This window comes from Cupressus sempervirens, chromosome 7 (assembly GCF_028749045.1).
Source record: "Cupressus sempervirens isolate cs-2001-9-10 chromosome 7, ASM2874904v1, whole genome shotgun sequence".
Taxonomy (NCBI): Eukaryota; Viridiplantae; Streptophyta; class Pinopsida; order Cupressales; family Cupressaceae; genus Cupressus; species Cupressus sempervirens.
This window is the reverse complement of record NC_143124.1, coordinates 771598270-771617397: the sequence shown is the minus strand read 5'-3', so window position 1 is coordinate 771617397 and position 19128 is coordinate 771598270.

Here is a 19128-nt window from a genome sequence, read left to right as displayed (position 1 = left end):
ATGGACTATTCTTTTGGTATTTTTCCAGTCGCTTATATAGGACTGTGGTGATTTTGTGATTTATGAATCCATGAGCTTAGGGTAGGTTATCTACTTGTAGTGTCAGGAAGTAGCTTTCAATTGGGGCCGGGGCCCTAAGTGGCTGCCAAGGTAACTCATTGTAAGTTGTTTTAATAAGTGAAAACATTTATACTAAATGGGGATTAAATGAACCTAATAAGATAATTTTATGTTCTCGCCCATGCCTTGAGTGCTAGTACAGACTAGGATGGGAGTAGAGAGAATGCTTGGTTGTGACCTTGCATTCCATAGCATGCCTTGTCAGTATGAGAGGATACTAGTGGCCGTACAGGAATCACTAGGGGGTTGGGGTCTATTGAGAGACTGCCAGGGTAACTCTAGCATGATCTGTGCGATGACACTTTCTTGCTTGCATAGTAGGTTTCCTACATGTCTTTGTTGTGCCTCTAGGATTATATGTCAGTTTTGTGATTGGAACCTTTGAGTTATTGTACTTTTAGGATTCCTATACTTAGAGAGTATTTATGCTATGTGATTTTGATAACCTGTTTGAGACTTGAGATTATCTCCTCAGCGTGGTGGGAGTGGACCATTTAGGTTCCACACGGTCAGGTGGTAGTACTTTCTCACTCTTACCATATGAGATCCGTTTGAGACACTATGGCTGGTGCATTCTTTGTTGGCATCTATCTTCATTCTATTCATGGATTATGATGGTGGACATGTATCCTTACATTGATGATTTGCATATGTTAGATGATGTTATCTTATGCTTTATTTTGCATATTAGATTACTATCTGTATATGATGTAGTATGTTTTAGGAGTGACATTCCTATTTGATAATACCGATGATCTCTTTGGTGATTTGGAATGTTATGCACGGAGGGATGGCTAGGATCCACGATGGTCTAATGATGCTATTTATGGTTGGAAGGAACCGTGCACTTAGTTAGTTATGTTTGTAATTTTATGGTTATCTTTTAAGATGGATGTTATATCTTTATGATGATGATGTATCATGTATGATATGTGGTTTTATTTATGTTATTACATGATGGACTATAATTAGTAGAATGATGTACTTTATTTACATGGATGTATATTCTTTTAAGCCTTTCATACCCTATGACTTGTACAATGGATGATTGAGCAATTTGAAATGTAATTACTAAAATCACACTTGTATATTGTTTAAATATGTTGGTTGTGCCATTATTATTTCATGAGAATGTGATGTTAGATGAATAGATAAATTAGATGTGATTCAATATTAAGGGATCCTTCAAGAATGTAACCTATTATGTTATGTTATGTTTACTTTCAGTTGAATGTTTGTTATTGCTTTCACTACTATGTTGTGAATGATTTTACTTTCATGTTTAAAAAAAAAAAAATGCTACCAAACTTAGTGAATTTTTAGGTTAAATCTTTGCATCCCTTGGTGGGGCATTACATTTATTTGTTTGTACCTGATTTTTGTTTTGTTTCTATAGATCTTTTTAACTACTTTCATCAAGTTTTTTCTTTTCCTAGTGACCTAATGTTTTGATCGATGCTTCTCTTACACTTTTTATATTACAGTTTTTTCTAGCCAGATCTCTACTCTATAGGTGGTTTTGATTTTGATTTAGCCATCGTCTACCATTGGATTTTTTTATTCCTTTCATTGTGTAGCTTTGAGAATGTAAAGAAACGTATTATGATATTTTATGGGACTAGTTTCAGTTGCTCCATGCCTAGAGTTTTTTTTTTTTCATCATTTTGAATGATCCTCATAGTTTCAAAGTTGTTTTTTGTGTGTAGGGTAAACTAGGGTTTTAAGGATGATATGTTTGGCTTCTTCTTATTTGCAATGTCACATTTTTTAGGCAGAGCCATTTTTATTTGAATAAAACTATTATCTTTTATGATTTTTTATAAAAATTTCACACTTAGAATTTATATAATTAAGATAAAAAATATACATGAACTGGTGCAATCTTAAAGGGTTATGAAAAATATTTTAATACCACTACATGCACCATCATAAAAAAAAATATATATGGAATAATAGAAGTTAAACATATGCATGAAAGGAGTTCAAGCCAACTTTGCATAATGATTTAGAATCACTAAAGATTCAAAAGTGTAAACCAAAGGAATTCATCAATACACCATCACATTATCCAGTACAATCAAAATTATTTTACCAAACTAAACTTAAATTAATTGAGGGAATTTAAGAGAACAAGTAAGCACCAAACTTCAATAAAAACTTTAATATCTTAGTAGCTCATAGCAACAATCTTAGAAAATCATCCCCTTTATAAATGAGGAGTGAGATCTTTATAAAGGTCCTTGATTACAATAGATGGCCCAAATTGTAATGCCCTACTAGGGAACTCAAAATAAATTAACCTAATAAATCATTAAAATTGCCAAATAGTTTTTAACAAATTAAAACAATAAGAGATAATATAACGGAAGTAATAACTCACATACATACAAATAATCCATAAATAAATTACATCTCTTATGGATTCCATGATGTTGTTACATACATAAGTTTTATGAATACTAAATATTATACCTAAAAAAATCCACATCATAGAATAACCATAAGTATGAATCCAATGAAATAATATACAATTACATAAGATGCCACATGGCATAACTAGAATGCATAATCATCCTTTGTACAATTCATAGGGTATGAAAAGCTTAAAGAAAATACATCATGAATAAATAGATCTCATAAGATCTCTAGATAATCAAGTACAATACATTAGAATGTGAACACCAAACATAAACGCAACAACAAAATGAAAGGAACAATTGCCCAAGTACATCCAACTATCAGATCTCAATGGTATAATAAACACTACCATCCAACTTCATGGAACCTAAATGGACCACTCCCTTCATGCTGAGGAGATAATCTCAAGTCCCTTATAGACAAAAATCCAAAAGCCATAAATATCATGTAGGTCAAGGGAATCCTAATAGAAATCTATCTCAAAGGTACCATGACACAAGTAACATCAAAAGCTAGAGGCACCAAAGACATGTAAGAAATCTATTATGTAAGTGGGCAAGTGTTATCACATGATTCAACTCTAAGTTTACCCTGGTAGCCTCTCTGGACTCTAGTTCCCTAGAAACTCTATGCAACATCAATATCTTTTTGTATAGATAAGGCATATTAATGAGGCAAGGTCACAACCAAGCATCCTCTTTACTCTCATCCTAGCTTGTACTAGCACTTGAGGCATAGGTGAGGTAAAACATTGGCTCTTATTGATTCATTTTAAACCTACTTAATGAAATATTATCACTTATTAATACAACCTATAATGGGTTACCCAGGAAACCTCTTTAGTTCTTCAGCCTCCATTGCAAGCCACTTCCCAACATACATAAAGATAACCTAACCTAAGCTCATAGTAGAAAATTTCATCAGGTCACAATGACCACATTAGCTCTATACAAGCAACTAAAAATCACAATATAACCATTGATCCATAACTCAAATATGAAATCACATAACCACAACATCACATATAGCATAATAAAGCAATAACTCCTAGGCCTCTGATAAACATCCAAAACTAGTCAACATACTAAATCAAACCCAACCCTAGTAAAATAAACCATACATCACATCAAGTAATTTAACAAGTGTAGTTTCACAATTCATTTATTTTGAAAACATAAAAGTTTAATTACAAAAGGTTCAAGTTTTATTTGTTTTCAAAGTGTCACATTTGAGGGTTTTTAAGTTCACAAAAGTAATAAAATTTCCTTAGTATAAATATCAATTTCATCAAAATTGAACCATTTACAAAATAACATTTTCAAATAATATTCTATATAACATCTTATAATCAAGCATTATTGTTAAAATTTCATAATAATTATTAAATTATTAGTAATAATAGTTATTAAATTATTATTACTTATTATTATTAAATTATTACTAAAATTATATATATTAATTTATTGATAATAATAATTATTAAATTAAATAATATAAAAATAATTAATAAGAATATTATTTTTATTAATAATATGAAATATTAAAAAATTTGCAAAACCTCAAATGTGATTTGCATATTGCATTTCCCAATTTCGGGGAGGTCTTTTAGTAGCCTAGCTACTTTGGCAGCCTGTTACCTTAGTAGTGCGCATTGCTATTATAGTCGAGGGGAGGTCATTGCTCCTCTTCCCTTATTTATATAATTTTTTTTGTAATTTTTTTCGTACGAGACAATAAAAGGCCCCCTCCATAAAAAAATAAAAAAATAAAAATAAAATTATAAACTCACTAGTAAGGGCTTGGTATATGTTTGTTTCCAGCAAGTCCCTCATTGAAGCTCAAGTCTAGATGTCTCAACTCTTGTAGGAAAATAATCCTACACATGTAAACAACAATGATAACTATGTTAACATGATTTACAATAACTAAAAGAGAGAAAAACCAATTATCCAAGGTTTTGATATATCAACTATACTTTTAAACACTTCAAATACTTTTCATCTAGACATCCAATAGCTCAGTCACTATAGTAAATAATGAGCAACATAATTGTAGTAAACTATCCTAATATTTATCAAAAATGCAGAATGTAAAACATTAATATAAAAAACATCTCAAATGGCATCCACACAAGTATGACATATTGATAGATATTTCAGATGGGTGAGTGAGATTTGAGGTTGAGTTGATTAGGAGTGAAACACAACACATCAAATTGTATCATCTTAAAATGGAAGCACTTCCATGCTAAGATTATTTAGCCCTCTGAGTAAGTGGTATGGGGTCATGTCAAGCACCTCGAATAGGTATTTTCATGGATATGGTATTTTTCCTTTATTCTTCTCTCTCTCTCTCTCTCTCTCTCTCTCTCTCTTTCTAGCCTATTTCTGACAACCTACTCTATAAAAAAAAGGAATTTAACTTATGGGTCAAGGATGAACATGTAGGTCAAGGTCAACCTTGACCCTAACCTAGTTCAAGGATAACCTTGACCTTGACATAGGGTAGTGTCAACCTTGACCCCAGGTCTCATTTTTAATTTATGGGAGTTCTAGGATCTTAGGCTTGAAAAATTTTCTTTTCCTACCTTTGGTTTGACTATTTTGGGTTTCAAAATGGTAGAATCCTAAATTACATTTCATTTAGGTCCATTTCAAGAGGTTAAGGTTTGTTGGGATTTAATACTCCCATGTTGGCCTTCTCTAGGAGGTTTTGCCCTAGATTACTATAGCAAGAAGCCTCCTCCTCTCATTTTTCTTTGACGCATAAAACACATTATGATATTAGATGATCTATCAATGACTACTATCTATGAGAAACTACCTATTTTTCAAGTGAGAAAGCATTCTATTATTCAAGAATTCAAGTTCCCCATTGAAGATCAAGGATTGAAGTATTAAAGCCTTTCAAAAGATTTGGTTCAAGCATTCAAGATTTATCATTCAAAACCCTAGATCTAACCATCATGGAGGTGTTATCTTCCTTCAAGATCCTTTATGCATCTTCTAGATATGTGCATTCTTCTCTCATGGTGGATTCCAAGCATATAATCATGGAGTTTTGATTTACATTTGCTAATTTTATGTTTAAGCTTTCATATCAACATAATTGTTCATATTTCAAATATAATTGCATATATGTTGAATATCATAGATTAATTGTTATATTTACTTCTACTACTTGCTAGCATTCCTTATTTCAATTCTATTATTAAGGTTGATTCTAAATTGCGGTTTGACCAAGGTAAACTCCTCATCCAAATAAAAGAAAAATTTCTTGCAGAGATGTGGAACAAAAAATTAAAGTGTAGATTTGGATACCCTTTTAATCAAACTTGTGGGATCTGTGAACATAAATTTTGTCAGAGCAATGGAGGTCAAGGTTGACTTTTTGGGGTACAATTATTCCCCAAGGTAATATTGTGCCCCACTATTAGGTTCAAGGTCGACCTCCCTTCAAAAAGATAAAATATTTCTAAGATTTCTCTGTCTCAACATTTCCATTTTGCAATAGTTTGCAAAATTCCCTGAAACTATACACAGACATCAGAAATCAGCATTTTCCCAATTCAAGGTTAGTATTTGTCTTTTATCTATTTTTGGGTTTAAGCACATAGCCATCATAATAGAAAGACCATTGAACCTCCTTTCTCCCTATTCTCTATCACATGATCCATTTCTACATTGATCACTTTCTTGTGCTTAATCATTTCACATCATTCCTTTTGGAAATTAGGGTTAAGAAAGGAAACCTTATTTTCTTTCTATTCATTTTGGTGAACCATGACACTCAACTCTTTATTTCTCATTTTAAATCTTTTCCTTTTATGCTCTTGCATTTTAAATTAAAAAATACAAAAAAAAAAGATTTCATTTCATCACTATGAAGATTATTAAGATGCTTTGGTGTGCGTTTATGTTCCTTATTACTCTTCTTTTAGCATCTCTTTAGCATAATTGTGAGGTTTATGAGAGTATCATTCATTTTATTATGCTCATGATCTTTCATTTTATTCTCGCTTATGCTTTTGTGAATTTAAGTGATACTAGTCTTCCTACATTAAAAATTTTCATTAAAGATTCATGTGGTAGACTTATTGTTCTTTTGGATTATGCGAAGGATTTGGTAGATGATATACCATCTCTTAATCTTCCTAATCTAAATATTATTATTCTTAATTTGATGCCTAATTCTTCATCCATTAATCCTCATTTTTCTTATGTTGGCATTCACGTTGTAGTTTAGGATGCATATATGCATGACTTCTTTGATTTACCTTCTCCTCCAATTCATGATGATATTAAAGGAAAGGGTAAAGACAATTCTTCAAAACCAATTATTCCATTGTATACAACCTTTTTTCTCATGAACATGATAAACAATCACCTCCTATAGAAGATTTACATGATATGTGTATGTATGGATTGTGGGCCTCTAAAACCTCACACACACTTCAACATGGTCCTTGTATGCAGATTCATCCTAGAATGAACATGGGATTGTTCATGTCATGCCTGACTCCTTCTATTGGTTATTCTGCTTTTATGACTTAGTTGTGATCTAGTTTCTTTCAGTTTGATACGTTGATTATTCAATCAGAACTTGGTTATATTCTGTTTAGCAGAACATAAAAAAAAAATTGATTGTTTTTTCGGTATCAACATTACTCTATCTAGATATGACAGATGACTTATGATTTTGATATGTTTTATTAAGAGGTTTTAAATACTTGACATTTTCAGTTGCATATATCAGATTGCTTTGAAGGAATAAACATTTTAAGTTCTTAATTTAATTTGAGTTTTTAAGGTTTGAAAACATGATTATAAGAATTTATAATGTAAGGGTATCAAGTTTTCATGAGGTTAAACTTTACAAGGTTTATGCATATAAATTGTTAATAGATTAATCACTTCCTTAGAGGTTTTTGACTTAGTATATTTTCAAATGTTGTGAATGTGGTAAAATATATCTAAATGCATTTACCCTAAATTGGTTTTGCTTCAAGACATTAGTTCACTTGTTTAATTAGGGTCTTGTTAACCGCAGTTGATAGATATACATATTATTTAGTTTTATTAATTTGGGTTTTGAATGCTTAAAAGAGGTAAATTTTGCATGTTTCAAATAGCCAAAATGGTGGTGGTAATGGGTCTGTCTTTTGTACCCTATATCGCTATGTTTCACTGAAGCATTAAAAGAAAAATTTAAAGAGGCATTATGGCACTCAGTGTTCTATTGATCATTTCATTTGCGAGTGGGTTTTCTATTAAGGTTTGGCCAAAAACATGGCCGCCTTGCTATGTTTGGTTTACATTTGTGAACCTAGTTGATGTGGTTTCGGAAACATAGAAGAGTTTGTTGAAACTATTTGCATGCATATGAGGCTGTGTATCAAGATGTTACTCACCGTCATTTTGTTTTGCAAGTTCTCCAATCTCTGCATTTTTGAAGTTCGATTGGATTTGGCTTCTGGGGCTTTTGTTTTAAGCTTCATAGCAAGGCTCTGTGTTGAATGATTTTTGTCTGCTGAATCTCAAGTAGGGGCAGTTTTCTAACCCTTCTCTTTTGCTGTTCTTTCTGCATTTGCTTTTGGAAATTAGGAATATTGTGGTTGTTCAGTATATACAGTTCATACGGACATCTGAGTATGAAAGTATGCAAGGTTTGACCTTTTATGGTTGAATTTTGTATATTTCTATATTGAGGTGTGGGTGTGGATATGTAGTTTAAATATCAAAGTTTCATTTGGGTTTTGTTATATGAAGTGGAAATGTGTATCAGCATGTTTTTTTCATAGGGATGAGATTAGTGTTTCTTATACTATTGTATTTTTTGTTGTTAGTTATATTGTTTAAAAATAGCATGAAATCTGCGGCACATTCATGAATCTTTTATGTATTAAATGAATTAGGCAGGGTGTTATATCTTTCAGTATAGATTTATATCTTAGTCATAAACATTATGTTAAGATGTGTTGATAATTTAAAGAAAAGTTATTATGTTAAACACATAGCCGCGGAAATGATGGTTTGAGCATTATGTCAAATAGTTGGTGGGTAACTTAGTGCAATGACCTGTAGATACCCACCTTTGAATGTGGAAGCATGGAGATACCTTAATGGGTGTGGTTATATGTTTTCTATTCGAGTTTTGTTTAAGCATGTTCTTCTTCTCTGTATTAAACCCAGTTGGGCATTAAACCCAGTTGGGCCTCATACTTGCAACTATTAGTGGGTATGTAATTGCGACTTTGACATGGCCGAGCTCTGATAGAACCCGTATCTTGAGTTCATTGCTAAATGTGGTTTGGCCACAGTCATGAGCTTGTTAATGGTTATAGTTTCATGGTTAAATAAGGGCAATCACTCTGTTTCATGGATAGTGAATTGAACCCGAGGGTAGTGGCAATATAATTCAATGTGTCTGAATATTATAGCTCTAACTTGTTTCTTGTAAACGTCTTTAGGAAAAAAAAAATGAAAGTAGATTAGTCTTACTCAATCATTATTAAGATGAGGAATGCAGTATAAGGTTTTAGTATTCTTAGTTGGCTATAGATATTGGTTGGTACTGTTGTTAATTTGTTGAAGTTATGATCAGTAAGTCATGTCGAGTATAGTCATGATATTGAATGATTATATTTAAAAGGACCTCTGTTTGTGTGTAAGGCAGAGGTATGATATAAGTTTGTCATTTTAAACAAGAATATCATATGAGCATTATTTTATTATCTTGGTATTTTCAAAGGATAAGTTTAGTTTACTTTGATAGTAGGAGTAAGTAGTGTAGTGTTAAGTCTAGTAATTATCATTAAACAGATATATTAGTTTAGTTATAGTTACGAGAGCATACTATTATAGTACTTATTTCTGTTGTTAAATTAATCTAAGTTTACTTTTGAATATGATAGTAAAAGATGAGTTTCTATTTCAAAGGATGAAGAATGTAATATCATGAGTAAACTGTTTTGGTTATTCGTTGCTTGTGCATTCTTAGAACATCTGTTTGATGTGTATTTTAAGGATAGCTATAATGAACGTATATCGAGGTGGCTGAATATAGATTTATTCTATTTAGTTAAATAATTCATTGATAATTTTAAAATGAATTGGGAGGGTTAATTTAACATAAAAGATAATTGGCCTTACCTATGACTTAAACCTATATGGTTAAGTACGGAGAACAAGGCATGTCTCTATTCTGTCAATGACAAGTATAATAGAGAATACCGTTATGTGATGACTATGAGCATACCACATTTGGATGCAAAAACTTAGTGCCATAACGATGACACCTCAGAATATATATGTTTCATTTACGGGTTGTTCTTAGTGCGATTTTAATTTTGCATTGATAAGTAATTGATTACTTCTTGCATATTAATATCAGATTAGCACTATATTAGATGGATTAGAAATTTTCTTTTGGATATCTATATGTTGGTACTAACATGTATGCAGATGGATTTTGCTTTTAAACTCAGTGTGTACTGAGCCCCTATTTGTGTTATGTTGCATTCTGTGTGGTTTTCAAGTGCTTCGAGTTTAGAGTAGCTAAAGACATCGGTTGAAGTTACTACTTGAATCAGCATTTAGGGTTCCTATGTTGGACATAGGTTTATAGAGATGAAATTGTATTACATGATCGTTTTGAACTCTTTATGTATTCTTATTGTAATGAAAATGTATTTGGACGATATTCTCTTTCATTGGGAATTTCTCTGTATAAGAGTGATTCAGTCCTTGTATTGGAACTTGTGTTGAGATGATTTAAATTTAAAAAATTATTGAATTCTTTGTTCTCGTTCTTTGTTTCAAGTATTGTTTTTCTTATGATAGGTAGCGTGTTACAGTTCATCCAAGAGGTCTGGCAAGCTAACTTGTTGCCTTCTAACTAGAAGGATTTTTCCTGTTTATGTTCTCAGAGTTGAGATGTAGGCAACTAGACCATTCTAGAACAAAGGGTTTTCAATGCAATTAAGCCTATATGATATGCAATTATTCTATATGAAAGATGCAATTAATCTAATACCTTGTAAAACAAATTAGACTATATGTATGCATATTAAAGCTATATGATATTTAAATCTAATAAATGAAAAGCTTATGCTAATAATGAGCAAGTGAGTGTACGATTTAGTAGAGATTTGATACAAATTCAATTCAATCTTTGTAATGAGGAATTAAGAGTCTCTTAAATAGAATTCTTGGAGTCCATCAATGGTTGAGACCAACTTAGATCGATCGTCAAGATTGAAGCCAAGATTCAATCAAAGTGGAAGATTCCAAATATAGATGTAGTTAACTGACTTAGATCCTAAGTGCAAGAAACAGTTAACTTAGATTCACTTTAGTGTGAGGGTAAGTGATTTAAGTCACTTCTAATTCGAGAAGTAGTTAACTGGGAATTTCCATTTTGAACTGAGAAATAGAATTTGGAAAAGATATCTAATTTAATAAAATGAGATATGACCTCATAAATACCTTTCTCATTTAATTGAATAATTACATTCAATTAATTAAAATGAGAGCATTATTAAATTTAATTCCTTAGTACATTAGCCTTAGGAAATAATTTAATTTAATTAAAATATAAATACTTTAAATTAAATTAAATCTTAATCATATAGGTTTAATGTGACTAATATGAGTCAATACTTTAGGAATTAAATAAAGAGTATGATGAATGCAAATTAGGGTTTTTTACGATTGAAAATTAAGTCAAGTAGTGAACATCAAAACAAGAATTGCCTAGTAAAATAGGACTTTAGAATTGATCAGATAGACCAGAATTGGTAGTCATGGCAATGTGCCAATTTTTGGGTATTACATTTTGCCCCACTTTGAATGAATGTGCAAGTAGGATGTTCAATTAAAAGAAAATCATAAAGTATGATGCGCTGATCAAGAAACAAGATTGGTTCTAAAGTTGATGTCATGAAGACCAATTGATAAGCTTTTAGGGATCATCTCTAGAATGAAGCTTAATCCTAAGGAATCTAAGTAGAACACCTAGATACCTAAAATTTGATAAGAATTTAAAATATTATCTCTAGGATGAAGCTTAACCTTTAATGATCCAGAAAGAACACCTAGATACCTAAAATTTGATAAGAATTTAAAAGATTATCTCCAGGATGGAGCTTAACCTTTAAGGATCCAGATAGAATATCTAGATACCTTGGATTGATAGCATTTAAAATATCATCTCTAGAATAGAGCTTAACCTTTAAGTATCCAAATAAAACACCTAGATAACTTAGATTGATAGCATTTAAAAGATCATCTCCAAAATAGAGCTTAAATTTTAAGGATCCAGATAGAACATCTAGATACCTAATATTGATAGCATTTAAAAGATCATCTCCAGAATGGAGCTTAATCTTTAAGGATCCAAATAGAACATCTAGATACTTGAGATGATAAAAGATAGAAAGATCGAGTTATGAGTCATAGAATCATCCCCAGAATGAGGCTTGATCCTTAGAAGTTAGAGTTTAGACTATCCTGATACCTATCCATCGAACTCTTTATAAGATTTGATAGATGAAAAAGATGCTAGAAAGAGGGGAATAAGATGCCCTAAGTGATGAGATTCCCCAAGTGATGAGGACACAAGATGGGAATAAGATGCCCCAAGCAATAAAGATTCAAATTCATTTGAAATTCAAGTTCAATAATGTAATCATCTTGCCCCCTTGGGAGAAAAATCAAAAGATGACACACCAGAAATATGATGTAAAGCAATAGGTAAAGAGATACTAAAGAAATCAAGGATTTAGTAGAATGTAGAAGAGATCAAAATGATCAAAAGAAAATTCAAAGTCAATTAAGTGTGATTTCAAGGTCCAAAAGACCAAGTGTGACCAAAAGTTGACCATAGTTGACTTGAGTTGACTTTTAAAAAAAAATTTGAAAATATGAAGAATTTTGAGTGGAAAAGATTCCAAGAATTGCAAAGTATCAAAAAAAATTGAGTTGCACAAGCATTCGATCGCGTTAGTCCCAAAATTTTAAAATGCAATTTTCAGTTGTTAAAGTGTGTTAGATTTTGAATTTTATCTCGAAAAATCAATTTAGAGTAGCCAAAGTAGCCAAGAGGGTGATTAATTGATCATTTTTGCAATTATGAAGAACATGATGCTTTGGAGAAGCTGACAATTCCTCATTACAAAGGATGCAAGTATATCTACAATCAAACCATGTGCTTATGCAATGCAACCCTATGCTAGATGCAACCTTAGACTAGATGCAACCCTAGCTCTAGTTACCAAGCTTTGAAAATTATCATCACTGAGCATGTAGCAAAATACCAAATGTCATACAATTCCCACTGACATTGCAATCATGGAAATATGTTCTAGTTTTGTTGGGATTAAATATAAGAATTCAAAGCACAAGAAGCTAGAATGACCAGAACATTTATCCCTTTTAATGTAGCAAGTTAACATAAGCATCATAGCATAAATGCTAGGATGAACAAAATGTTTCTTGTATGAAGACACACCAAACACACAAGAGATCCTTCTTATTCTAAGTAATCAGTAAGAATTCTATCCCCGACAACCCTTGTGTTCATAACCGGAGACATAAGTGTGCTAGATATACTCATAGTGACCCATACGTTCACTTAGTAAGGCAAATATTAGTATTTATTGTAGCATGAAGAGTTCACTACAACGAGAAAGGGGAAGAACCAACCTTACAAATTTATCCATAAAAAAGGAGTCAAGGTACACATGGCCATCCAACAAAAGATGGAGGCTCTTATAGTGGACACCCCTCTTTCATAAATATTTCAGATGATTTGGAAATAAACCACAAATAGAAAACAAACAAAATATCATGCCCACAGTCCTTAATCCTCTAGTTGATAAGGACATCATCAAGTTTCTCAAGGGGACATGAAAAAGTAGAAAAGCAAAGAAAACTAAGAAAGCTCAAGTTATCTAGAGAAAATCATCATTTTGAGTCCAAGTCTCTATGTTATAAGATTGATGTCAAGTGTCATTGTCTAGGACATAGAGGAAGGAAATCTCTTTAGTAGGGTGACAACAGTAGATAGACACAGTTAGAATGAATGGTGACTAAAGTCAAAGAGGAATCTTCAATGTGAAGAACCCAAAAAGGATTGATTCATAGTAGACAGACACAACCAGAATGACAAGTGATTGATGCAAGAGAGATCTTCCATAAAGGAATCCTAAAACATGACACAAACAACAGTAGGCGGACACAGCTGAAACAACTAGTGATTGTTGTGAAAGAGATTTTATGAGGACAATCTCGACAAAGAGTGACACTAGCAATAGTAGGTAGACATAGTTGAAACAACTGGTGACTATCACACAAGAGATTCTATGAGGAGAATCTCAAAAAAGTAGTGACACTAGTGATAGTAGGCAGACATAGTTAGAACAATTGGTGACTATCGTGACAAAGATTCTATAATAATGTAGGGTGTTGCTCCCAAGCTTTAACAAGATTCAATCCATGGATACATGAGTGAAAAGTAGGAAAATAAAGTAGGAAAGTGAAAGTATGAAAGAAACTATACAGTAAGCCAGAAGATTCACTACAAGATGGAGCATTAGGAACAAGAGGCACCTATTTACCAAGTTTTCACCTTCTTGGCAGAATTTTCTTTTTTTTTTTGCTACCATGATGCCTATTTACGAGGTTTTCATCAATGGCACTTTTCTTGTTTTTCAATTTTTTTGTATTTTTCTCTTTTTTGAATTTTTCAATTTTTTGGGTATTACCAAGGTACCTATTGCTAGGTTTTCACTAGGGTAATGATTTTTTTAAGGATATTTTGTAATTTTTAGATTTCTTTCAAGACATTTAAATATGTACATAGATCTTCTAAGATCAAATTAGCTGTAGAACCACTTCAAGTGGAGAGTGTTGATAGGCTCTTTGAGCATCTCTACCTTGGCTATTGAAAGTTGGTAAGCACTAGATCCAAACACTACAGTAATGATGTAAGGACCAAGCCAATTTGGTACAAACTTCCCCTTTTGGACTCATTATTGTTGATTCTTGGGGTTTTGTCTCCAAACAAGATCACCCAGTTAGAAGCCAGGTGGCTTAACTTTCTTGTTGTAACTTCTTGACATTTATTGTTGATAGGCTCAAAGATGATCACATGCCACTTGTTGATGTTCATCTGGTAGAACTATCTCTTGAAGCTGAGATATTCTACAATCTTCATTAGTGATGAGGCCTTTCATGGAGATTCTTAGAGTAGGAATCTTGACCTCTATTGGCAGCATAATATCTACCCCATAAACTAAAGCAAAGGGCATTGTACCTATTGGAATTTTGATACTTGTTTTGTATGCCCATAGAGTTGGATTAATTTGAAGGTGCTAGTCCCTTCTAGATTTACTGATTGTGCAATGAAAAATCTTTAGGATCACCTTGTTGGATACCTCTACTTGGCCATTACCCTGGGGGTAATAGATAGAAGAGATGCTATGTGATTTTGAACTTTTTACATAACTCCTTGAGGTCTTTGTTTTTGAATTTTCCCCCATTGTCAGTAATAATGGAGGAAAGTACACCATACCTACATATGATGTAGTTTGTAATGAACAGAGCTACAATTTTGTCATTAGCTATTGAGAGAGGGACTACCTATAACCATTTCATGAAATAGTCTATAGCTATGATAATGAACTTGTGTCCATTAGAAGAAGATGGGTGAATCTGACCCACTAGATCAAAGGCCCATTGTTGAAACTTGAAATGGCCACATGGTGATAGATGGAATTAGCTCCCTAGCTAGAGTGTGAATTAGATTCCCATGGAGCTAGCACTATTTGCAAGACCTAGTGTACTTGATTGCCTCTTGCTGCATATTTGGCCAATAGTAACCAGCTATAATAAGTTTGCGAGCTAGTGTCAAATTGTTTGAGTGATACCTACAAATGCCCTCATGAACATCAACCAATGGACGTTTGGACTCTTCAAACTCTAGACAGCTAAGGAGTGTTCCATTGAGACCTCTCCTAAACAAGTTTTCAGCAATAATGACATACCGTGAAGCATTGCGGATAAGGTAACACTTTTCATTCCATGATAAACCCTCTAGAATGGTTTGGTCATGTAGGTAGGAATAGATGTGATGGTAGCAGGATGAATCATGTCCTAAAATAGAAGAGATCAGCCTAGATTCAGGGGTATCATAAGAAGGGTAGAGTAATGTTTCCACCAGGAACTCATGTCAAAGATCATTCTCTAGCATTTTTAGCAAGGAGGCCAAAGTGGCCATAGCATCTATTGCTTTGTTATCTGCTCGAGGAATTTGTTGAAAGGTGATGTGAGAAAAATATTTCTTCATGTCATCAACCATGTATTTATAAGGGAGCAATTTCTCATCCTTCATCTGATACACATCATTAACCTAGATGATTATAAGCTAAGAGTCTCTAAAGATATTCAACTTATCCACTCTCAATTTAGGTACAATTTTCATTCCATTAATTAGTACCTCGTATTTTGCAATATTATTTGTGCAAGGAAAAAAAATCTTGTATGCTTTAGGTAGTGAATATATTTGTGGTGTTATGAAGAGTATCCTAGCACTAGATCCCTTTTGTGTGAAGGAGCTATCAAAGAACATTACCCATGTTTGGTGTGTGAGTGTCAGAATTGATTCATTAGGGAAATCAATGTTCATTGGGAGAGACTCTTCATTGGTGCATCTGCCAGCTGATCAACAATTTCTTATCTCTTGATAGCCTTTTGTTCAACATATTGGATGTCAAATTCACTTAATATCATGACCCACTTAGTTAATCTCCCTATTAGAGTTTCCTTATTGAGTAAGTACTTTAGTGGACCAATTTGAGCTACTAGTCATGTACTATGAACAAGAATGTAGTGTCTCAACTTTTGGGAAGCAAAGCCAACTGCCAAGTAGGCTTTCTCAATGATGTTGTAGCTCATCTCATAAGAGATCAATGTGCAACTTAGATAGTAAATAGCTCTTTCCTTATTATTGTTATCTTCTTGAGCTAGTAAGATACCCAAAGATGTTTTAGTTGCTGAAATGTATAGAATTAGAGGCTTCCCATAAATAGGAGGCATCAGTATTGGTGGATTAGCAAGATATTGTTTTATTTGTTGTAAGCTTTGCTTGCAATCCTAACTCTAGTTATATTTCACACCCTTGTGTAGATTCTTTGTAAAAGGTTGTGATCTTTCCACCAATTGGGAGATGAATCTATGAATAGATTGGAGTATTCATTCTAAACCTCTCATTTGACTGATATTACGAGGTTGAGGCATATCCATGATTGCTTGAAATTTTTATGGATCCACCTTCTTTCCTTTTACAAACACAATATACCCTAGCAATTTCCCTAATGTGATGCCAAATGTGCATTTCTTGGGATTAAGCCTCAAGCTAAACCTCTCCATGCAATCCAAGATAGGTCCCAAATCTTGCAGATGAGTATTGTCTTTTGCACTCTTGAACAAGGTATCATCCACATAGTCCTCCATGTTCTTATGCATCATGTCATGGAAAATTGTAGTAACAACACTCTAATATGTAGCACCAAAATTTTTCAAGCTAAATGGCATCACATTCCAATAGAAGGTTCCCCATGCACAAGTTAAAGAAGTCTTTTCTTGATCTTTTGGTGCAATTTCAATCTAATTATAACCAAAAAATCCATCCATAAGTGAGTACATCTCATATCCTACTATAATGTCCCCTATCATGTCAATGTTTGGGAGTGGAAAATCATCCTTAGGACATGCTAGGCTCAAATCTCAAAAGTTAGTACACACTCGAATGGATTTTTCATGTTTGGAAACTAGAACAATATTAGATATCCACTCATCATAATCAATGGCACGTATGAAACCAACTTTTAAGAGCTTCTCTAGTTCAGCTTTGATGAGTAATGCAAAATAAGGATGCATTTTCTAAAGCTTTTGTTTAACTATTTTAATGTGTGGTGCTATAGACAAGTGATGCATGATGAGATTAGGATCTAATCTTAGCATGTTAGAATATGTCCATGCAAAGTTGGTCTTATTTTCTTAGAAGAAAGCAATGAATTCTTCTTTTTCTTCTTGAGATAATGACTATGCAAGATGTATCATGTGAGGGTGTTCCTCTATTCCCAAGTTAATCGGTTGTGTTGGATCTATCAACACTGATGATATTTCCTAAAAGTAACTTGGAAGTGCATCAAATATCACATCCTTGGGTGCCTCAGAGAGGTTTTCACTCTTGGATATGTCTTTTATTTTTACTTTTTAAAATTTTGATACTACCACAATATGGTTTTCACTATTTTACCTTCTATTTTTCATCTTATTAATTGTATGACTGAGATATTTGATGTTAGCCTAAGTCATGTTAGCACTTTGTTCACTGGTGGAAGATGTTGCTAGTTTAACAACATTTAGATAGTAGGTGAGAGCATAGTCATTCTAGAATATTAGGACTTCACTGGGTATATTGGAATTCTAGTCTATAAGCTTAGGATGTGAGACTGAAAGAGTAGTGGTGGGTTCGATTGTGTTCATGGTATAGTCATTGAATGCTTGGACCAAAAATTCAAGGCCTAGAGCAACTGCATCAATAAAAAAAATTTGAATGTCTAGGAGCACTAATGTCATCAACTGAAGACTTGAGAACACTAGTTAGACTGGACTCGTCAGACATAACCCTAGACACTTCACCTACTTTGGGTTGGTTTTCATAGACATGAACTTGGTCAATGTATTTTTCCATAGTAGCCTCTGAAAGAGAGTCAAATTTATATTCCCTAGAATCTATGCTATAGGGTGACAGACTGTAGAACTCTCTAAGAGTGATTAGGAAATATTCTCCTTCTTCCCCTATATTCTTGCAAAGAAAATCAATACATAGAGACTGATTAGACTCTCCTTTTTTTGGTTGAGTATGATGTGTGTTAGTAGTGTCCACAGACAAATCACTGGTACTATCCATAGCATTGACATATGGTACAAAGTCATCTGGTTCAGAAAGGAATTTAGCCAAATCATGAGGAATAGGATAAGGATCAGGATCCTCACCATCATCACTATATTTATGATTTTTAGATTTAGCTTATGACTCATTTCCTGATGAACTCTCAGGTTTTGGTACGAACTTGTCGATCCCTAAGTGAAAGGGGACTTTCTTGAAGCCTAGACCAAAATTGTCACTATTCCTTTGAGCTATAGCTTTTAGAGGATCTATTAGACCATTGTTACTTATCTAATAGGACCAACGCCTTTATAGAAAAAGTGCTTCATTAGTCTAAGACTAGGACCCTATTTCTCAGGTGTGATCTCATGAGCTTGTTCTGTGAGATCAACTAATGTCTCATCTTTGTAAATCCATGCAACAATAGCTCTATTTTCACTCTCATCCTCTAGAGGAATTATAGCCTTGAAAAAAGTACCATCAAATTTGGTCTGAGGTGTCAATACAAATGGTTTCTTTGCTTCAGATGGTCAATGATAGGACTAGTTCCATCTAGTATTCAGCCATTCCAGTTTCTTTAAGCTATAGTTACTATTCAATCTACTTCAACTTGTTATCATGGTAATCAGTACA